This window comes from Aulonocara sp. 'chitande type north' Nkhata Bay, linkage group LG18 (genome assembly GCF_057382095.1).
Source record: "Aulonocara sp. 'chitande type north' Nkhata Bay isolate Kocher_YH1m ecotype deep benthic linkage group LG18, A_spYH_male_GT1.1, whole genome shotgun sequence".
Lineage (NCBI taxonomy): Eukaryota > Metazoa > Chordata > Actinopteri > Cichliformes > Cichlidae > Aulonocara > Aulonocara sp. 'chitande type north' Nkhata Bay.
In genome coordinates, this window is record NC_141361.1 from 20,693,633 (window position 1) to 20,718,144 (window position 24,512).

General features: G+C 39.9%; 1 long non-coding RNA gene across 2 annotated transcripts; it reads left to right on the top strand.

Annotated features, from left to right (window-relative positions):
- Nucleotides 1-15,774: 15,774 nt before the first annotated feature.
- On the top strand, nucleotides 15,775-19,499 carry LOC147308447 (uncharacterized). Of its 2 annotated transcripts, none has more exons than XR_015126041.1 (3): nucleotides 15,775-15,882; nucleotides 17,079-19,244; nucleotides 19,328-19,499. It is a non-coding gene; the product is annotated as an uncharacterized LOC147308447 (long non-coding RNA). The 2 variants fall into 2 exon arrangements; XR_015126042.1 differs by lacking the exon at nucleotides 15,775-15,882 and having other exon boundaries at nucleotides 16,024-17,219; nucleotides 19,045-19,244.
- Nucleotides 19,500-24,512: the final 5,013 nt, after the last annotated feature.

The window sequence follows — 24,512 nt, forward strand, 5'->3', positions numbered from 1 at the left end:
TGTTAGTCAGAGTGTGTCTGGAACTTGTCATCATTTTACATGGGCCATTTAAATATTGCCGTCTAAAAACTCCCCTGAAAACTGACCTTTGAATTCCTTTCTAGCAATAATTACCTGATAAACTGGGCAGACTATTAGTCAGAGATAACCTGATCAGTTTTACTCTATGTAGATGAATGCTTACTAAAACTCTGACTTATGCTTCTTGTAAGAAATACCCACTTGAATACAGAATTATATGCAGTATATTTGAATGTATAGGCTGTTTTAATGGTAACTATTTGATTGAAATTCTTTAGGTATGTATATTTCAAATAAGGTCTCTTTATTTACCTAAGTAATGCAACATTTATTGAAACTTTACTAAAACATATTATTTCAGTAGCCATCCAGCACAAATGTAAAATCTAGAGTTGTTCCTTGTGACCTTCTAGCTAGTCATTTAAACAAGGGGGGGGACTAAGCTGGTCAACCAGTTTAAAAGAAACTGAGCACACTTCAAATGTACAAAGTTAAACATTTGCCAAAAAAATATTTATTTTAGCTGCAATATGAAACCATTAATCCTCATACATTTTATTTATAGGCACCTTTAAAGACCCACAAGGTCACCTTACAGCAGAACAAAGTAAAAACATGGAGGTAAACAAAATACAAAACTATAAAAGCTAATGAAGGACAAAAAAATATAGACTAAGACCAAGTCATAATGAAGAGTATGCAATTCTGAATAGATGGGTTTTTAGGTGTGATGGAAAAGTAAAGAGAGAGTTTGTAGTCCGGAGCTGTTGTGGAAGTGCACTCCAAAGTCTCTGGGCAGAACAACTAAGGTTCTGCCTCTTAGTTGAGGCCCACATTTGGGCTCTGAGGCCCAAATGTTGCAAACACAGTATCAGTCTAGTTTGCAGAGTTTGGCTAACCTCAACAGCACTAGCAGCAGTAGCCATGGCTTCTTTCATGCTGGCATCCGCATCCTGGTGCAGAAGGTGTTTGCACATCACTTCGGTTCCTTGGTTTTGTTCTAGTTTATTCTGACAAACATGACATACTGTATGGCTGCTTTGTTTTTTTGTTTTACAATCAAGTACTTCAGAAGAGCGCTGGTGAGCATAGCTGCTATCTTCTTTACTTAGTGTTAGTGGCCAGTAGTACCTACCGTTATACATGAATAAAATAAGGATGATACATAGTTTTCATCACTAGCAAGGGTAACAATGTTTGTCGAGTAGATTAGACTAGACACAACATTGTACATTATGTTGCGTCTAATTAAGATCACTCTCTCTTAAGTTCTCAACCCATTCTCTATTAACTCATGTACATTGTTTGGTTGCTGGCTGCTTCTATATACCATTTCTAAATGCATTTTCCTGCTAGTGGCAGAAATCATTTTGCACCTCAACATGAGTCACTGTAGCACCAGTTCTGCCTTTAGTCTGACATTAGAGGATGAATCAGTTGCATTGCCCAGAGACATTTGGACCTCTTGTCAGTCATGTTGAGAGTCAATGAGTAAAACTTCAAATACAATATTAGCTGAAGGTCTTTACAAGCAACCCGTAAAGACCACAGTGCAGGTTGACTGTTGGAGGATTTCTGTGATGTAGCACTGTCTGTAAATGTCAGGCTAAAACACCAGCTGTTTCAGTGTCTGTGTGCCATTACACTAAGAGACAGACAAAACTAAGAAACAAAACTAGTGTTCCTTACAATCAGGTGCTGCTGTTTCACAGTACTGCTGCCAAGTGAGTTGGGCATTCTAGAGTTTTAAAGTCTATCTTTGGTCTTTGAATCTCTCAATTTCTGCCTACATCTCAAAATTTTATATTATAATGGAGTGAGTATCATGGTGCATTAAGTTCAACACGGTTTTAGTATTTTTGAGAAAATGTAAATTTCTGAAAAAAAAATCCCATAGATATTACTCGGGCATTTTACTAACTAAAAAAATTCCAGACGTATAAGAATGTAACAGAAAGTAGCAGAAAACATAAAAGCAGATGTGGGGAGAGATTAAGACATTGAAAACCAGTCTATGACCTTCTAACATCCTCTCTTTTCAACCACATCATTGCATTTCACCTTTAACAAACCAGCGTGGAAACAAACATAACCTTCTTCTACGGAAAAATGTCTGACGGTACACCACTGTTTGATTGTTCATCGCTCCTTTGTTGTAGTTTTTTTGTTTGTTTTGTGTAGCGGCGACCCATTAAAAGTGATGTACGGCTATTTGATGTCCCCTCAGCCAAAAAAACTCCCCCTACTCACTCTCACTTTCTGATTAATATCTGGTGTAAGAAAACAGTTATGTCTGTGGCTGACTTTGTGCGTCTTGGGTTCAAACCACTAAAATAAATCTCCAGAGTGAAATATCATTGTCACACCTCATGATTGTTCATCACTTTCTGCTGTGCTTTTACACCACATAATGGAAGGTGTTGATAATGTCTTTATGTAACCTTTCTCTTTCTATCTTTCTATCTTTTTCTTTTGCCGAATAGTCAGACAGCCAGAAAAGTTGAGGCACCCCTCAGCCTGTTTAGTATAGTGCATCTGCGGCGCTTGCCAGGCAAATGAAAGGCCAGCAGATGGCTGGAATGTCAAAAATGCCAAAGATCAGAAGGCAGCAGAGACACAATGAGAGTAGCACGGAAAAGCAGAGCAAACGCCCCAAACTGAGCTGTAAACATCCATGTGCGTATGTGCTTGTATCTCTCTGGAGAAGAGTTTTTAAGAAATGTTGTGTGCCGAAAGATTAGATGTTGGTTATGTGCTGCTCTGACTGTAAACACAAGCCTACTCCTCTTCTCTGCATTGGGACTAGACATTAAAAGCAAGTTGTCTTTTGGCCTCTGATCTAAGACAACTGATTCTCCAAAATAACCACTTGAGGTAGCATTGGATTGTTGGTAACATGCAAGGTTTTTCCTGGGGAGCCAATGTGGACGGGCCAATACCTGCAGTTCCCCTATTCACCACTTGAGGCTCACTCCAAAGCAAAGCCAATCAGACCCCCTTGTGTGTAAGTTGCCTTGCTGCAAATATTTTTTAGATGATACTATAAAAAACAGGCACAAGCAGTTTTATTTCATTCTTGTAGTGTTTCTCCACATGGAGCTGCATTCCCTAATAAATCAGCTCATTGTGTATTTTTGTAAATGTTTTAGTTGCACTACCTAATGAAATCAAGAAAGCTCCAAAGGCACTGAAACTTTACATTTCAAAAACTGCTAAAACATTTCCAGAAGACATTATTTCTGTGTTCCTCATTTCCTCATAAAACTATGATACATTATAACCCAAAATGAAAACATTAGAACGGCTGCAAATCTGAAATATGGGATCTCAGAGGGAAAATCACATTGTGCAGTGAAATCCTGCAAATCCAGGTTTGTAGGGTAGCTTCTTATGTAATCTCTTTGATCGTGCGCTGTATTGTTTTCTCCTCCTCTTGACACCAAACTATCAATTCTGAGCACTGGCACTAGGCTGCTTTTAAATTATTAACTAACAGTAGATTTTACAGTAGGCTGGAAGTATCTTCATAAAGCTGGATGCAGCAACCTCGTGTTTGTGCATGGGTCTGTTTAAGCAAATAATCAGAGTGTGTACTTTTGTGTTGACTGACAACACTCTTCTTTCATTACATAACAAACTGAAGGACTTTTACAGTTTTTATTAATTAACCTCCTAGGACCTGGCGTCCACATATGTGGACATCACATATTGGTTAATTTAGACTAAAGTACTCAATTTTGCTCTACATGGGCCTGATATCCACTTATGAGGACATTATACTGCTACTGTTCTATCAAAATTTTAAACGAATATCCTCATATGTGGCTCTCATTTTTCTTAAAAATAAAAATAAGGTAAAAAAAAAATCTGTTAATTCTTTGTTTTTACATTCATCGGGCCCCAATATACCCAAATACCAAAGAGAAATTAAAAATGCATGTATGTAAGAGTTCGGGTCTTAGGAGGTTAATGTAGTAAAACTAAATTACTTATTGACAGAGTAAAAATGACACATTCATATCTTGTGTAACATTCAAATTACAGAATGAGTCATCATTACTATTTGTGAGTCTGTAATGCTGTAATTTGTAATCATAATGGTAGAAGTCTGCATAATATATGAAACCATTTACAGCATATTCAGTAGCTGAGCATCTTTCAAACTGAGTCAAAATTTAGAGGTTGGTGGTTTTAAAAGAAAAGACAATGACATCTTTTCACATAATCCTTCACATGTTATTCTTCCTTTTCTATATGGCCCGTCCTTCCCTGATTTAGTTCAGGAAGAGTTGGAAGCTTTAGAGAGCCCCATCTATTTCCCCTGCCATTGTGATATTAGACAAGGTTTAATTTCAGATCTGTGGCTTGTCTCGGACTATCTCAGTGTTTGTAACAACACAGACTACAGTTACAAGGTTTTGCTTAAACCGCATCAAAAATATATGAATATAATATGACATATATAACATGTTTCTACATGTTCTACAATAAATTAAACTGTCACCATACACAGAAAATAACAAGCAAAATTATGCTTCCCAAAACAGAGAACAAAAACAGATGGTGTATTGTCAAAGTAATACTTTCAGACTAGCACAGCTCTGGCACAGTGGCAGACTGAATTATCCCCAGAGTATTGTTAAGAGGCCTATAATACACTGGTATGAAAGCAGAGTTTAGAGGGAAAATGAGTCAACATGAAGTGGATGTAGGCTAAGATAAGCATAAAAGCACTGTAGCCTCCTTTTACTTCCTCCTCTATAAACTCTATTGTCATCCCTCCTCCCAACAAAAGGATTTGTCTGTAATGCATTCGAGTGCCAGACTGGGAATGTTGTAACCTCATAATAGATGAACTCTTACGTAGTTTGAACCAAATCTGCAGCGTTTTTTTTAAGCTAATGAGTAAAGTATGGTGGGAATTTGTATTTCAAATGTATAAACAGTTCATTGGCACAAATATAACAGAGCCTGTATATCGTCGTACCGCTGCAGTCATGGTCTTCCACAAAAGGGAGTGTGCTGGAGCAGAGCCAGCTGATAAAGTGATCAATTTGACACAGCAGTGGTTCGACTGAGGTGTGTGTGTGTGTGTGAATGTTAAACAGGCAGCGACTGTAACCGAGAGTCTGTGTGTGCAGAAGCATTCAATGTGCCTAACGCTGAAAAGCACCAGTGTGTTGAACACAGCAATTCGAGAAGATGTCATATAAAGCGGAAGAGATAAAGCAGCCTCACTAAAATATCCAAGTCTGTCACAAATGTGATGAATAAAGTAAAACTGATTACAAATCAGTTAAATAAAAATAAAAAAACCAACTGAATGCAGATGAGGACTCGGGTGAAAAATGTAATATGTCTTGAGTTATTTAGCAGTTTGTTCATTTGTTCTATTTACACATTTATTTCACTTGCCAGTAGGGGGCAGAATAAGCTGTTTATGACACACTGTTGCAGAAGAGGCATGATGTGTAATGCAGAATCCAAGTGTGTGTGATGAGAGTGACGAGAGCCTGTACCCAGTGCTGCTGTAGCTTGCTTGTCTTGACTGGTTTTATCTGGTGAAGTAATAAAATGAACTTTTTTTTGGTCACCTTGGTTAATTCTGTTGCAAACAACTACAGAAGAGCCAGGTGTCAGCCGAGCTAGTGAAATTCTCTGAAATTTCCAGATAACAACACTCACTTCCTGTTTGCTTTTGTAGCCTTCACTGCAGCTGCAACCACCGCATCCTGTTAAAACAGACATTGATTGATATTTGTTCAGTGTTTGATTTTGGTTTTTTTTAAATTGAGATTTTTTTTCTTCTTGTGTAACATATAAGACAAAATTACTTAGGATGAGAGATTAATCTGAAATCACAATAGAGAGTCACTATAAGCTATAAAATACGAATAAGTTATATATTTAAATTTTACAAATCTTCAAAGGAATTTTTTTGTGCTCCAGACTTTGTGACCTGGAGCGTTGATGTGGCGTTTCATTTGCTGTATTGGTTGGTCATATGCAATAGAGTTGAATGAACCAGAGTCCAGGAAATGTGCTCATCGGATGACAGGAATAACAAAAAGCAGGAAGGAGGTTTAGGATCAGAAGTCATCTCCTCAAAAGTGTATTGGCAGGAAGAGGCCTCTGGCCTGATGTTCTTGGCTTCAGTGAAGCCGAAGTGACTGAAGAGCATTACTCAGGTCAAAGAATGACAGCAGCATCTTTCAGAAAATCCAAAGCTGAGTTGTAATCATTGCAAGTAGAAATCATTTGTGATCACCACCTCCCCTATCAGGAGGTTAATACCATAGTTATATGACATATGAGGAGGTAGAGGAAAAGCTTTCCTTTTGCTGACAAGTTCAATAAAGTTATGGTATTATGGTTGTTACCAGGGTAACATGAACATTATAATGAGCAACCTCAACCAAGACATAACCAGTAAGACAAATGGCTCTTCAATTTAATAGCTCTAAAGGAATACTTTCCTCATTTAATTTTTTATCCAAAAAGCTGGCCTCAGTATTGGAAGCTAAGCTAAGAGCATTAATGTGAATTTCTGGTAATGGAATAGCTTGAATGGGGATTTTAGGGCCCACCAGTAACCCTTGTTCTATTAGTTAGCCTGGTCTTTTGGCTGAGATGGAAAGATAGCCAAGAAGTGTCCCAGCTGACAACAGTACAAACTCTCCCCTGACCTGAAATGACGTAAAGCATGAGTGTTGGATTGAGACTGCATCAGCGCCAACCATTCTCTACGTCACTCATGCAACCGATTGTCTAATTTTACGGCTAGAGAGACAAGAGAATCAAGATTAGCTGGCTCATTCTTTAATGGTTTATATGACCCATTAACAAATACTTCCCAAAGTAAAGGCGTAAACAAATACCTAATGTTTGTCCAACACAAGCGTAGCATGCAGAACACTGAATGATCTGGCAGACAATGGCCTAAAGACTGAGGGTTTAAATGCAGCAGTCTTGATGAAGAGATGATGCTCAGGTGTGCATAATGATTGAGAAGCATAGCCATGCTAGTGCACATGCCAGATGGAGATGGGCAGAGCTAATCAAACTGGAGGAAGGGGATACAGAATGAAAACCAGGCTCATATTAACTGTAACTTTGTATAATAGACTGCTGGTAATAAATTGTATCTCAATCCATAAGCATTCCCAGCATAAAGAAGAGTATCTAATGTGCAAAATGTGTATTTTTACAACAGTTTGTTGCAGTGTCTGTGCCCCAATCTCAATATTATATCAAACAGAAAAAATCACTGTTGACTTTTCTTTTAAAAAGGTAAAAGTTCTGTATTGATAATCCGAAAACACCTGTGTGCTTGTTTATGTCAAGAAAATGAAAGAAGAAATAAACCAAGTTATCCCTTCTCCTTTTTCCCCTGACACATCCGCAGCTTTTAGTCTTTGTGCCGTAGGTTGCCTACTTGTCTGTGTATATGTGTGTGTGGGTATCACTTGTCTTCTTTGTACAATACCGGAATAGAACAATGCACAACTAAAAGTAGGACATTGACGCAGGATATGAATAGATTAAAAGCTAAAAGGAAAAAGATGAATTTGCCACACAAATGTGCGCATTAAAGGGGTCGGGCACAGGCTAAAGCATCACGGATTACATCACGTCACAGTAAGTCAGCAGCTCAGTCTGCAGGCCTAAACGCATCTGGACTTCACCAAACTGCCAATTTACCACAAATAGAAGTGCTCTCATTCCTGACTTCAGGCATTGTAATGTTCCAACAGACCAAAACCCAGTATTATGTTGACGCTGCGTTGATATTTATAAAACAGGGAGGGCATCTGATCATTTAAAAAAAAATAAATTGAGACAGATTATTTGCACATTTCACATACCCTATCAGCTAGGACAGAGTGTTTGTTTATCCATGTTAAATCTACTTGTGCCTTTTCCTGCAAGGGAACAGCCAGATAATCTACAGAGTGGGTGAGGGACTGAATGCTGCTATTTCAGCTTTGCAGTGTCTGCATCTATGAATCACTTTGGATGGACAGAGCAAAGAAGGTAGAGGGGTTATTACACTAATGATTCAAGCAAACAGTTCTGTGTTTGCTGCTCACTAAATGTTCACCATGCTGTAATCTTTAAAAAAAGAAGGGGATGAAATTTGCAGCTGACGTACAATAGTTAATCTTACTGTGTGAAGGCTGATATTTGTTTACGTGATCTGCTTTTCTCACAGTTTGTACATACAAGTGTGCCTGTATTAGGTTTTCTACTATATCTATTTTTGATTTACTTACTAAATACACATCTTCATACATCTCGTATCTAACAGCATACCACATGTAATTTAAAATAATTTTTTTTAAAATATTTCACCATCAGTGACTGTGTGAGGTAGAAGCTTTATCTGCAAGTGCACGCTTTTGCTGTTTGTTAGGTCAGCTAGTCTAAACGGTAAGCTGCCGAATAATAATTTCCCAGAGTGATTACCCATGCAAGGAAAACAGTCTATATAGGCCAGATGCACTTACAATGTTCATTAGACTCTCATTAAAAGACATGAAGAGAATGTGCAGAGGATGACATAATACCTGGTGTTGTGGGATACATCTTTTAGTGTTTCTTCTAACAATCGATGGTCCAGGTGTTTCTGTTTGGTCCTTTTAGATTCTGGATCATGGGAGTAAATAAAACACCCTTTTGGAAAAGAGCTACAGAGAAGCAGAGGCTGTAAACCAGCCAAAAGAATCACATGAGTATTAATGATCACAAATCCAATATTGTATTGTCTCTTTGTCGGCTCACTGTGCTCATTCGGGAAGCTAATAAACAGATCCTTTTACAGTTCAACAGAGGCAAGAGTGAAACAGACTTGAGGAGATGGATGGTAGGGGTCAATCAAGCAGCACAGCTGCACTCACAAAAGATACTTGTACTAACCGGCTAATAGCTTGAACAATGCTTCCCCCTAATGGTTAAAAAGAAAAAAATGATGGCCTTGGGCAGGCAACAATTACATGATGAATAGAAAAGGCCTGCAGCTCTTCCTTTTAAAACAGATGTTTATATCAGTTGGTTTCCTTTGTGATTACCTGCTGTGAAGCATTTTCCAAACTGAGATCCACATCAGAGTTTATCATGGGCAAATCAAGACTGTAGACTGAACATAAAGTAGTATGCAGCTCCTATTTTTAACATGTTTCCATCAGCAACAATTGACCCGGAGAAATAGCTTTATTTCCAATCTCTGACTGCACAGTGGACTCTGCCTGATCATTAATATTATTTTAATTATTATTTTAATGCTGTCAGGATACAAGGAGTTTCTATGAAGCAAAAAGGGGAATATCAATCCTGTCTTATGTTTTACTGCCATCTGCTGGACACACACAAACACGCATAAACACGACTATGTAAAACTGTAAAAATGATTTTCTTCATTTTTTATTTCAGACATAACCAGGTCACTTGAGTGCCACCGACTTATACTTATGACAAAAATTTGGTTTATCTCAAATTTTTGTCATAAGTATGAATTGTGAATTGTGTTTGGGGGTCCTTCTGTTTGGAGATTGCATGTGTGTGGCTCCTTCTTTGATTTGTTTTTCTTCCCAGTGGTCTGGTTTCCTCCCACAGTCCAAAGATGTTAGATAAGTGGTGATTCAAAATGGTCATATGAGTCAGTGTGGGCACAAATAATTGCTCGTCTGTGTCTCTGTGTTCGCCCTGTAATAGATGGGCGACCCTGGAGTACATGTACTCCACCTCTCACCAAATATCGGCTATGATATGCTCCATCCAGTCCAGGAGTGTCAAACAAGAGGCGCAGAGAATCCAATGTACTCCACTGGCTGGCTTGGGAACAATTGAAGGATGGCGTAAATTTTGGATTTTTAACTGTATTTTCATGTTTTACAGAATTTCCTGTTGATAAAGGCATCCACCATACTCATTTATACAGCACCAAAGTAATTAAGTAATAGATACACAATTAAATGACAGAATTGTTGCAGGTTTTCTTACTGTCTAGTGTAGAAATTTCTGTTTTTTCCAGTGGCTTCACAGTCAAAGAAAAAAAAAATATTTTTTGTGACTAACATTTCTGTTTTATAATTACAGGTAGCTCTAGGCAATGAGCTACCAGAACTTTGTCTGTAATTTTACATTTTAAGCCCAAAATGTCAGCCTAGCAACATTTCTTTATCATGTAGAAACATTGAGACATACTGCTGAAATTCCTTTTCTTATGTTAAGATATCTCAGGGATTAAATGTGTACTCCTCCAGCCAACTTAACATCAAAGTAAAATGACTTTGACATCCCCGCTCTAGGCTTTTGTATTCTTAGTAAAATTGATGGAAGGATTTCACTTATTTTACTTTACAACATAAAATGTTATTTTGTTTCCTCCATACATGAGAAATAGCTCTTGTATTATTGAATTTTTCTTGTCATGAATTGATATTGTGATATTGTGGCAACAGTAACTATGAGCTGCACAGAGGAAGAGGCATGTCAGTAAGGCATGTGTTGTAACAGTATCAATGCCACTTTCCCTGCCGATGACCCTACGGGGGAAGTTATAGCTCAAGAGATTTATGACACGAGTATTTGAACTATGTGAAATGTTATTAAATGACAGAGCCGTGCCAACAAGCAGCTCTTTGAAACAGGAGGTAAAGTGAGGCACGAAATCATGAATGTTCCACTGTTTAATAATGGGACAGGGTACATTCAGCCTACTACCCTGTAAGTACCCGGGGAACTCTGCAAAACCAACTCAGTGTCATATCTTTAAATAACATCTTAAAACATCCTTTTAACCGTACAGTGATGATTTGTTTTCTTGCACACCTTACGTTGATACATGAAGTTATTTTACTGAATGAAACTTGAAGGACAGAGGTTTGGGTAGTCTCTGTTATGGAAATTGTGGCTAATGTTTAACTCATCTTTCAAAGCCTTGTTTACCTCCGCTGTGCTGTGTTTCACTCCTCATTCCCAGGCAAACATAATAAACCAATGCTAAATATATGTCTGGGTGTGACATGTGAGGATTTTCCTGACAGCTGAGAAACGTCCTGGAGGTCAGATGATGTGATCCCACCAAAGATGTAAACTTCATGGGACCCTGTACAAACGTCACGTAGTGAATTTTTCCATTCATCTTTTGTTACTGAGGATGTATTGACAGCTTTAGTCACCTATAAACCTGAATTACATATAAATATATTTGAACAACGTGTAAAAGAGCTCCACAGATGTGAACTGTTAGGAAATAAGAAGGAAAATGTTTAAAATAATAAGACTCAGACCACTTTGTGTAGGATCTGAAAATTTCTGACTTTGGTGACCCCCACTGGTAGAAGGACAGGACAGTCCAAACATAGTTGAATAAGATATTATGAGGTCTGTATGTTTTTAACTGGTCATGAGCAACAGTTCTCCAGGCTTTCAAAGTTTTCTTTTGGACACTGGCTGCTTTTTCACTAATTTTTAGTCCGCCCATTGTACCTGAACATTTTCAGAGTAATGTTTGTTTGTGTGTTTGTTTTTGTTTCTTGAGCTTAATAGTGATCGAAGAATAATGCCACCATAAACAGGCACCTGACTCAAGGGATGACCCAATGATGTGTCTACACATGACAGACAACCTAGCAAAGAATCCTTTCTAAATTCTATCTTTAAGCACTTTTTTACTTGTTAAAAAACAACAACAACAATTTGTTCCCATTTCTTAAACTTAGTCTACAAGAAAGATTACCACTGGTACCAATGTTACCTTCACCCAGAGTTCTTCTCTGAGCCCTTGGTACTTTTCCAGCTTCCTGTGTTCCTTCTTGATGTTGCAGATTTTTGTGTATACTATGCCGGCCACTGGGTTATGGCGCACCATGTATTGGCCTGCCAGCATCTTGCACTCTGCTGTTATGTGCTTGATTGGCTCAGGGGCATCTTTACACAGCCTGCACCTGGGGTCTTGCCTGGTGTAATAAATCCCAGCCTCTATGGGTCTTGTACTTACAACTTGTTCCTGTCCTGCCATGATTAGTTCCTCTGTGTGCTTTCTTTCAGTCCAGCTTTGTCCAGCCACTGGTAGGATTTCTGGATGTCAGTCACTTCCTCTATCTGCTGGTGGTACATACCGTGCAGGGGCCTGTCCTTTCATGATGATTCTTTTCCTTGCACCTCTTCTGTCTTGGGTTTCTGCTGCCTGAGGTATTCACTAAGCGCACAGTTGGTTGTGGCCACCTTCCTGATGTACTCATGGAGTTTGTTGTCTCATCCTGGACTGTGGTATTGACGCTCACTAGTCCCCGGCCTCCTTCCTTTTGCTTAGCGTACAGTCTCAAGGTGCTGGATTTAGGGTAAAACCTGTCATGCATGATAGGGAGCTTTCTTGTCTTGATGTCAGTGGCTTCTATCTCCTCCTTTGGCCAGCTTATTATCCCAGCAGGGTACCTGATCATTGGCAGGGCATAGGTGTTGATAGCCCAGATTTTGTTTGTCATTTAGCTGACTCCTTAGGATTTTCCTGATCCTCTGCAGGTACTTGGTGGTTGTGGTTTCGTAGCAGCCTCTTCATGGTTCCCTTGACCTGTGGGATCACCAGGTATATTGTAGCTGCCCTTAATGTATGCAATGTTGCCTTATGGTAGCGTGATCCCCTCAGTTCTGACTACTTTCCCTCTCTTCGTTACCATCCAACTACACTTCTCCAGTCCGAATGGCATTCCGATGTCATTGCTGTAGATCCTGGTGGTGTGGATCAGTGAATCAATGTCTCGTTCACTCCAGGCATACAGCTTGATGTCATCCATGTAGAGGAGGTGGCTGATGATTGCTTCATTCAGTAGTCAGTATCCATAGCCAGTTTTGTCAATGATCTTACTGAGGGGGTTCGAGCCTATGCAGAATAGCAGTGGGGACAGAGCATCTCCTCGGTAGATCCCGCACTCGACTGCGACTTGTGCTATCGGCTTGAAGTTGGCCTCTAGTGGTGTTTGCCACATCCCCATTGTGTTTCTGATGAAGGCTGTTAGAGTCGTGTTTATCTTGTACAGTTCTAGTCATTCCAGGATCCAGGTGTGGGACATTGTGTCATAGGCCTTCTTGTAGTCAGTCCTGTCTAGGCGGTGCACAGGTTGGTCAGTCTGGTCTTGCAGTCTCAGGCGACTGCTCTGTCTACCAGGAGCTGCTGTTTTGCCCCAAAGATGAGTTTTGAATGTCCTTAAAGAAGCCTGGAGAACGATTCCAAAAGCGTGACTATGCAGAAGAATAAAGGCAGCCACACCAAATACTGATATTCAAGCTCATTACAACTGTACAAACTCTGTTTTACTTTATATATTGCATTTCCACTTGTGTTATCAAGTTCCAATAAATCACTGCATCTATTTCTCATTTTCCTAACAAAATGTAAAGAAATGACGGGTAAACCAGGACCTATACAGTTCTGTATGGGCAACAGTTCCTAAAAGGTAAATGAATGGGATTTATCAAGAAACAAAGACACTGTTTTGTTTCATTCATGTATTTAACAATTTTGTGTTATTTCCCTGTATTCACTTAAAAAAAGAAATCACTATTGTAAAACAAGCTACTACCACACTATTAACAGAATAATTAGAAGCATACCACCACTTATTTGCCCAGAATGAAAATTTTATTTTCTGATGCTTTTACTCTCTCTCTAAAACCCGCCCACACACACACACACACACACACACACACACACACACACACACACACGCACACACACACACACACACACACACACACACACACACACACACAGGCCAATACAATGACCGTTAGGGTCTTTTGCAGCTGAATGCCGTGTCCTTTACAGAACCTAAGTGCTTTACATGCTGCCTCTGAAAGTTTTGTGCTACTAACAAAACCGTTTGCATGGTCTATTCAAACGAGCGCTACCACACATGCATGCACACAACTTCATAAGCAGACACACATGTACACACAAACATACACCTCACTCAAATTGAAAGCTTATGGCTTGTCTTCTTAGAGGGGCAATAAATACTTTGCGCCTGCTCCAACAGACAGCCCCTCTTTCAGAGGAGTCAGCCAGGCTGTGAAGAGACCAGTAAACAATGACTTCAACAAAACAACAATAGAATATCCTGCAATGCGCAAAGATTGTTTTTAAAGAAACTGATATTTGCAAAAAAATGTTGCACAAAGTTGAAGAAAAAAAAAGAAATATCAAACTTTATTGCACTAAACATTCAAAACCAGATACAGACACACACAGAGCACCACACAAAGAAGGAAGTGAACGCTTGCTGAAAGCTAAATTGAAACATCTTGCAGTCATGATGCCATGACTCGCCATTGTTTCTGGGCCCAAAGAGTTGTAACAGGAGAATAGGAGAAGTGAGGGGAGATGAAGGAACAAGGGGAGAAAGGAGGACCTTTCCACCCATTGGCAAGAGAAAGCGAGAGGAGACTGATATTAGGCGGTCTGTTTTGAAAACTGGTGGACACCCCTTTGCATATACACTCACTGTCTCTCTCTGCCTCATTCTCTCTTACCCACTTGCCCTCCTTCCACCCCCAGCCTCTCTCCCCACTCCTCCTTTCTCCTGCATCCCCCCTCCCTGGGAAAACAGGGACAACAAATTAGCCTTCTTTTCTCGGTTGGGCCCGGGGAGGAGGACACTTGGACAGCCCTCAGAGTGTCCGCCTGGAGTTCCCATGGACCCCTCTTGCCCCTTCCCCTTTCAGTCGGCAAGGAAGCAGTCATTGTGCCAGCACCTGTCTCTGAGGAAATTGGTAAAAGTGATGGCTTTGTTAGCCATCTCCATGGCAACCAGGAGAAAAGAGTGGGGCCTGCTAGCAGGGATTGGGGTAGAGACTGGGGTGGCGAGGAGAAAGAGTGGGAGCAGGAAGGAGGGAGTTAAGGGGTCTGACAATGGAGTAGCAGTTGCATCGCTCTGGCTTTGCCAGGGATCGATGTGAGGATGCTGTGATGTGCTGTGCGTCTTTGTGCGTGCGTGTATGCGCATGTGTTTGTGTGTGTCTATGAGCTCCCTCATCCCTGTGGGTGACACTGTGACATCCACCAGTGAAGCAAGGCATGACTGTGAATAGATTGAAAGCAACAAGGTCAGTCACATCATGTCCAGAGAAAATCCCCCTCAGAGCAGAAAACACACTTGTAATAATCAAACAGGGGTTTTCTTTTAAGTACAGCAGATCAATTCAACCTGAGTCTGAATGAAATGCTTTGAGGAAATTTATGATGCAAAATGATTGAAGTCAGTTTTAAACAGAGGAGATTTTAATTTGTTTTATTGACTTATATATTGTAATGCAGCAAAGAAGAAATTATTTGAATTTGTTTTGTTTAGAGTTTAGAGTCAGTTCAGTACATTGATAGCTGTGAATGAACAGGAAACACTGAGGCTCTCAGTTCTTGATCTAGAATTAAGCTTTCTTCTTTCTGGTGGAGATGCATCACTGCTTCATCTGAGAAGGTAGCAGCTGTCATGTTTCATTGATCAGATGCTGGTTGAAGTGCCTGGTTAGAATTAAGATAAAGTTAACTTTATATTGGCCAATGTAATATTATTATAACATTTAATCTTATGTAAATTACAGAAAGTCATAATGTGACAATTTAAGGCCATCAAGTTGCCCAAGTTTCCTTCATGTCAGGTGCAAACACAGTGACGTTCTTTTTTTAATTTTTATGGCAATACTTGCTTCCGACCAACAGATGGAGGTCATTCCCTGGCTCTAGTGGAAGAAGAAAGCCTGCAGCACAGTTTTATGTCCACAGTTTTAAGAGAGATCTAAAGACTTAATCATTCCTTATTTAATAGAATCTTCCCTGAAAGCTGTTTATATAAAACACATCCGGTGAGTTCAATGAGAATGATAGAGCAATCAAAAATGTAGCAATTACATGTATAAATTTTTTTAACTGACAATTTATAAGTTGAGGATCAGTTATGAGCTCTAAATGTAACTGGCTATCTCTGTTAACAGACTGGATCACTTATCCGGTCGTTAAGTGATGATGTGACGAATCCTACTTCCGGGTCTAAAGTAGTCTGCGTTTAATATGGCTTTTGTGTTGTTAACATGTTTAATGTTTTGTATTTTCTTCTATTTGATCTCAAAAAGCTCCTAAAACAGTCAGTGATCACTGTTGACCTCCCTCGGCTTTTATTACCGCTAATCATTTATTTAAGCTCAGTTTTTAAAACCTTAGGATGTAACTACAGCCCAGCCCATGCAGCAGTATATGAATGACTAACCTCGTATTGTGGATGGATTATCTCAGTTGTTCTCCTGGCTGAAGTTTGGTCCTTTTACAGCATCCTGCCATGCGATTACATTTGTTCCTGAATCCTGACCACCGAGAACACTCACGTTAACTTTTATCGAGCGGAAAAAAAGTTAGCTTGTTTATATTATGCTAACATAGCTGTGTCGCTAGCGGTCACGTAGCACATCATTATATACCAGCTAGCCAAACTTAAGTAATCCTACAAACGTCACTGCTGTTTAGTTTTCTGTCTTTATTTATGTTGGAAGTGATAACAGAGCTGTACGTTTTAATTTGTTTCCAAAACCCCGCAGTCAGGACATGCTATATTGTATTTAGATAGAAGCTAGCGAGCTAACTTCCTGCTAACTTCTAACTCCGTTAAATGTCATAAATTCCGTTTTCATGGATGCCTGGATGTTAAACTCAATTGTTACACCTGGTAGAGCAGAACGCTGATCATTTTATTAAAGATGAAAGACTTTAGACAGTTTTTCAACTCTCAGTAATGCCATAGTGATCGTTTGATATATGGACCTGCAGCGGAGTTTAGGCCCAGACACGGCTAGTGACGTCAGACTTAACGACCGGATTGGTAGTTAGTATAGGCCTACGACAACTTATTTAAAACAAACATTGATGAATATATTTGTGTGCTAGCATTTAATCATGTTGTGAACACCATAGTCACATATGCGGATTTGAAATCAATAGATATTTATAAATGAATCTAAATGAATGTAAGGTCCTCTCAGTTTGTGGATTGTGTATTTGTGTGTGAAAGGGTTTGTGTGTGACTAAACATCTGAACCCATGATTGATGAGACCACGGCTGAATATAAAGGCTGCACATCAAGAGTGGAGAGGAAACAACTACATTAGGGGTCAAGATCAGGAAACGGCTGTCATTCACAAAACCACAATGGTGAGTTTGAATCCCTCCCCACATCAGAGAAGGTCTGAGGCTGCTCAGCTGGTGTCTCATAAACTATTATCCAACAGAGGAAGAAAAATACTGGCTCTTGATGAGTCCCTCGCGATGCTGGACGGTCTGATCCACTTAAGGATGCACAGAAGCGTATCTGTTTCGTTACATCACATCAGAGTGATAGGAATGTAATTTTAGAGCCTTTATTTGGTGCAACATTTCCATTTTATACTTTCCCTCACAACTGAAAGTAAAGTTTTACGGGTAGTGTTGAAAATAATCGGCCTTGTGTACTGCTGCTGTCTGTGTGTGAGTGTCATTCCAAATGGCATCTGTGAATATTGCCAAATGGGAACCAAGTGAATGCAGTGGGTTTAGAAATGCCTCTAAAAGTGTCTTCGCTGCTGTCCAGCACTGTGATTTATCTCCTCTCCGATGTGAGGCTGCAATACCTTCACTGAAACAAAATACTCTAAACATCTGGAGCAGATGCTTTTACCTATCTCTGTGTGTGTGCATGTGTGTGTGTGTGTGTGTGTGTGTGCAGGCATGTGCACTATTTTTTTGATACAGAAAGCCCTGAAATGATACACAGCCTCCCGTGCAGAATTGCAGGATTGCTGTTCCTTCCTCCTTCAATCTCCCACTGTCTGTATCATGCACATATATCCATACAGTTATATGGCCTTGTGTGTGGGCTAATCCATGCAAACACTAGTTATCCTTGAGCACACACATATGGGCAATCATTTAAAGTTACAATTTATTTGTCCACACTGGACAAATAAATTGGCACTGTTATTGGCAAAATACATTTTGTGCTATGGATATTTAGACATCCTGGATGTAGTGAAGCTCTTCAATAAATCTCTATATTTAAAATGGATAATAAGGATTTCACATTTCAGAAGTAATGACACCAACTTCATGGTGGCACTAGAGGGATGACTATTATGATTAATCCTCTAGGAACTGTGAAAACAAGCTCTTCAGATATATCTGCTCCAACTCAAGTGGTGGATCAAACTCTGAGAGACACATAAAGCCGTGCATCTGGAGTGCTAAAAAACAGAAAGAGCCAAAGATAACCATCACATAAAAGAGGAAAGACTCAAGATTACAGTTCCTTACTGGCACTGACACTAAGTGTGCTGGAAACAGCTGAATACCAACATGCTCCCGCGTTACTTGATGCAAATCGGGTTGAAAAACACAAAAACCAGACAGCGTACCATCAAAGGCTTCATTTAGTCACCTATAAAAACAAGTATAGGTAATGATGTGTCCAGTGGTACCAGTAGTATCATTTATATCAGCACTCATTTGCCCTTTCAGCGATATTTGTGTGTGTGGTCCTTTGTATGTGTGAAAATACCCACATCTATGTTTTTTTGCTCTATTTACTTGTATAATGGTCTCTAAATGCAAACAACTGTTTCCATGTATTTTATAGTGCCTGGTGTAACAGTTGTTTGGGGAGTTAACAGACATTTGTAAACTGCCAGAGAGGCATGGTGTGCTATTATGGCATTACTACTGTTTTACAGAATGAGACTGTAAAAATGGTCACACATTGCACATTCTTCAGTCCATAGGCTGTGAATCCATTGGCAGGGTATGCCCGTCAGTGTGCAAATGAAACAAATATGCAGGGCTGCTTTCTTGCATTTGTGAAATATTTCCAAAATTTGTCAGGGTCCTGGGACTGGGCGACCCAGGATCCCTGAGCAGTTATGTATTATTATTATTATTATTATTATTATTATTATTATTATTATTATATGTATTTTGGTATTGCTGCTGCTCTCCTCCATGATTGTAGATGTGAGTGTGTGTGTTTATGTCTGCGGGGATGCTTGGAGGATGGAGCTCAGCCACCTGCAGGCCTGAGGGGTGTGGCCCTGCGGAAGGACTGGCCACACCCGAAGCCACACACCTGCCGCTGATCAGGGCTCGTCGGGGGAGCTACTTAGGAGAGTCTTGGAGCTCCCACCGACGCGGGATCATTGCATGAGACTCCACGTTAGTCGTCCTGTTACCGAGTTAGTGTGTGTATGCCCGCAAGTTGTATGTGTCCTGACGGCTGCGTCTTTTGTTTCCCGCAGGAGGAGCGTGGAAGACACGGGAGCAGCGAGCACCGGGGGGTGCTGACACGGGAGCGGAGAGCACAGAAACACGGACTATTCACGGGGAGACACGACACGGGAGTCTGGGAGAACACGGGGATTTATTGCTACGTTGTTTTTCACTTTGTAAATAAACACTGCCTATACATAGAGCACCGCGCCTGGGTCCTCCTTCCCCACTCCTTCCACGGTGTGCCATGCCATACCGTGACAAAATTAGAAACATTCTGTCTCAGACTGATGCTGAAAAACTTATTCGTGCATTTATTACTTCTGGGTTGGACTATTGTAATTCATTATTATCATGGTGTCCTAAAAACTCTTTGAAAAGCCTTCAATTGATCTAAGATGCTGCAGTTAGAGTACTGACGGGGACATGAAAGAGAGAGCATATTTCTCCTATATTGGCTTCTCTTCACTGACTCTGTCTTAAATCAAGAATCACATTTAAAATCCTCACATTCAAGATCTCAAATAATCAGACCCCATCTTATCCTAAAGACCCCCTAGTACCGTGTCACCCCAATAGAGCACTTCGGTCTCAGACTGCGGGCTTACTTAGTTGTGGCTCAGGCAGAGCCTTCAGCTTTCAGGCCCCTCTTCTGTGAAACCAGGCCCCAGTTTGGATTTGGGAGGCAGACACCGTCTCTATTTTCAAGATTAGGTTCACCTTTTTCACTCACTATGTGTTTATACACCTCTCCACGTTTACTCTTTAGTTAATATTCATTTCTGGCTGCCTTCCAAGCACGTCTTTTGTCCTGTCTCTAGCCACAACTGGTCAAGGCACATGGCCTCCCCTCCCTGAGCCTGGCTCTACTGGACATTTCTTCCTGTTAAAAGGGAGTTTTTCCTTTCCACTGTCGCCAGGTGCTTGCTCAAAGAGGATCTGATTGTTGGGGTTTTCTCTTTATTACTGCAGGGTCTTACAATACAAAGCACCTTGAGGGGACTGTTGTTGTGAAGCAAATGAGCGTCACTGCAAAACCAATCACCCCCAGCTGTGTGTCTCTCCTTCAGTGGTTAGATCAAATAACTTACATAAAAAAGACGGAGCTACTGTGATGTCACTCATTGGTTTGTGGACTCCCATTTTGGTTAGAAACTTTGTGCCCATACTGTAGTGACTTTTCAGTCACAATGTTGCCACACTCTAAAACACACCCAGCTTTACTGAACATTGTAGACAAAGTATGACCATCATTTATTAAAATAACATCATGCTCTATTAAGAAACTTCCTATGGAGACTATAATCTATGGCTCCATAGGCTAGTGGTTGCTGGTGAGTTCCAATCAGACACAAATCCCACTTTGGGGTTGTGTCAGGAAGGGTATCAGGCATAAAACTCTACCAAATCAAACGTGCTGTGTTGACATCGGAGGAGCTGAAAGTAGCATATGGAGACCAAGATCTCATCACAAAAAACTTATAGTAAGGTTACAAATCAATTAAGCTGATAGTTTGTTTTCTACACAGTCCAACTTCTTTATGGTACATGGCCTGGTACTTACATATACATATATATATATATATATATATATATATATATAAATATATATATATATATATATATATATATATATATATATATATTATACATTCTACTCACTTTTGAGCACTCAAAGGGGCTTTCTACTACAAGTCCCAATCACCCAATTACACGCACTGCTTTTAGCTGGACGTTAACACTATTATCTAACATTCACACACACAGTCCTATGAAAGCATCGTAGCTTGCCCAAGAATACTCCAACACATGGACAGGAAGCGCTAGGAACTGATCTACTAACCTTTTGATTGGTACATGACCTACTGTTCCTGAGCTACAGCCACCTCAGTCATATGAGTACTGGTCACGAGAAACAAAGCAAACCTTTAACACTCTTCTGCATTGCTTAACTTTTCAGATGGCAAAGCAATGTCCACCTTTGTTTACAGTATACAGGGATTGCAGAATTATTAGGCAAGTTGTATTTTTGAGGAATAATTTTATCATTGAACAACAACCATGTTCTCAATGAACCCAAAAAAGTCATTAATATCAAAGCTGAATGTTTTTGGAAGTAGTTTTTAGTTTGTTTGTAGTTTTAGCTATTTTAGGGGGATATCTGTGTGTGCAGGTGACTATTACTGTGCATAATTATTAGGCAACTTATCAAAAAACAAATATATACCCATTTCAATTATTTATTTTTACCAGTGAAACCAATATAACATCTCCACATTCACAAATATACATTTCTGACATTCAAAAACAAAACAAAAACAAATCAGCGACCAATATAGCCACCTTTCTTTGCAAGGACACTCAAAAGCCTGCCATCCATGGATTCTGTCAGTGTTTTGATCTGTTCACCATCAATATTGCGTGCAGCAGCAACCACAGCCTCCCAGACACTGTTCAGAGAGGTGTACTGTTTTCCCTCCTTGTAAATCTCACATTTGATGATGGACCACAGGTTCTCAATGGGGTTCAGATCATGTGAACAAGGTGGCCATGTCATTAGTTTTTCTTCTTTTATACCCTTTCTTGCCAGCCACGCTGTGGAGTACTTGGACGCGTGTGATGGAGCATTGTCCTGCATGAAAATCATGTTTTTCTTGAAGGATGCAGACTTCTTCCTGTACCACTGCTTGAAGAAGGTGTCTTCCAGAAACTGGCAGTAGGACTGGGAGTTGAGCTTGACTCCATCCTCAACCCGAAAAGGCCCCACAAGCTCATCTTTGATGATACCAGCCCAAACCAGTACTCCACCTCCAACTTGCTGGCGTCTGAGTCGGACTGGAGCTCTCTGCCCTTTACCAATCCAGCCACGGGCCCATCCATCTGGCCCATCAAGACTCACTCTCATTTTATCAGTCCATAAAACCTTAGAAAAACCAGTCTTGAGATATTTCTTGGCCCAGTCTTGACGTTTCAGCTTGTGTGTCTTGTTCAGTGGTGGTCGTCTTTCAGCCTTTCTTACCTTGGCCATGTCTCTGAGTATTGCACACCTTGTGCTTTTGGGCACTCCAGTGATGTTGCAGCTCTGAAATATGGCCAAACTGGTGGCAAGTGGCATCTTGGCAGCTGCACGTTTGACTTTTCTCAGTTCATGGGCAGTTATTTTGCGCCTTGGTTTTTCCACACGCTTCTTGCGACCCTGTTGACTATTTTGAATGAAACGCTTGATTGTTCGATGATCACGCTGCAGAAGCTTTGCAATTTTGAGACTGCTGCATCCCTCTGCAAGATATCTCACTATTTTTGACTTTTCTGAGCCTGTCAAGTCCTTCTTTTGACCCATTTTGCCAAAGGAAAGGAAGTTGCCTAATAATTATGCACACCCGATATAGGGTGTTGATGTCATTAGACCACACCCCTTCTCATTACAGAGATGCACATCACCTAATATGCTTAATTGGTAGTAGGCTTTCGAGCCTATACAGCTTGGAGTAAGACAACATGCACGAAGAGGATGATGTGGACAAAATACTCATTTACCTAATAATTCTGCACTCCCTGTATGGTGGCCCCATTAAGGCCATGGTGGGGACTTGAAACTTCCTACAATGGACTATACTTCTCAGTACAAAGTGTTTGCACGTTGGAGCTCACTTGATTGTTGAGGCTTTCACCAGAGTATCGTAGGGTCTTTACACTGTGGTATAAAGTGGCTTGAGGTAACTGTTGCTGTGATTTGATGTTATATAAATGAACCTGAATTGAAGTGTCTTCGCGCCGTGCTGTTCTAGGACAGCCATTTTTAGGACATGAGACATATTTAACAAAAAAAGGTAAATGCTCATTAAACCTTTAGGCCAAACATTTAACCTGTTAAAGTTCATTTTGATTTGCTTTTTCTTAGACAAAGAAAAATATTTGAGACTTATGAATGCAAAACTGTGGGCAACTGCAACTAATCACATTAAAGCATTTCTTTATTGCTCTTGTGTATGACTGATTTTGTCAATTTGCAACTTGATCCCTGTGTATGACATTGCTACAATACTAGACTTTACAAGCACTCATATTGTTTAAGTCTTGGCCAGTACTAAGTGTATCTCTCTTATATTGTAGCTTTTTAATGGCTACATTTATTAGCAATTTAGTGAATTAGTAAATTTAGTGAATTCAGTAATTTAATGGATACAATAAAATACCCCAGACAGTGTTTTTTTCCTTAATTCTCTCTGCCTTGCTCCCATTTTCAAACACAAACACTAGTGTTTCTTGCTCTCCATTTCTACATCTCTCTGATCCTCTCTCTCTCACATACACACACACACATTACTGGCGTGCTCAAACACCAGCAGACAAACACCTTAACCTCAAACCACACGCTAGGTGCAGACAGGACCACACATACTGTCTCACACACAAAATGTTTGGAATGCTATAAACATTTATTTCGGTTGAAAAGATGATTTTTGCAAGTGCGTGATGCATACATGTGGGTGTGCACGCATGTGTGTGTGTGTGCGTGTGTGTGTGTGTATGTCCTCTTTTTTTCTGCTGAACAGGAAGGCAACCAGGTCGAGAGAGATCAAACATGACCAAATATTTTGGGTGTGTTGTCCATAAAATGCGACAGGTTTATACATAAAAAGAGTTAAACCCATAGCTGAGTCATCGCTTACCCACAAAATGTTCCAAAAGAACAGCAAAGTGATTTATTAATTTTGTACATTTATGCTTTTGCTTTTTAGAATAGTTACAGAGTTAGGACTTGAAAACTGTGGGTGGGGGGGGGTAAGTTGTAATTTATGATGGCGTGATTATTGTTCATCTGTTTGTTGCACATTTTGGTTATAATACTGTAGTCTATAAAAATCCATGTTTTTGCATTTAAATAATATATAACAAAACAAATTTCCCATGCGTGGGACTAATAAGGGTTATCTTATCGTAACACAGTTCAGCAGTGTAATGTAATGATCTGGTGTTCATCCCCAATATAAAGGTATCAATTAGACTGATTTGGAATGAATGATCTCTAAACAAAAGGTACAAAATGTTCCATATACTTTTGTTTTTATTGCTATAGAGTGTATATATAAAGGTGTGTGTGCATGTGTGTCTGTTCATGTTTGCCCTGTGTGGGTAACAGACCTCCCAGAAAGTCCATCAAACAGAACGTGGCCAAGCAAAGACACACACAGATGCAGAAAGCGAGCTGCA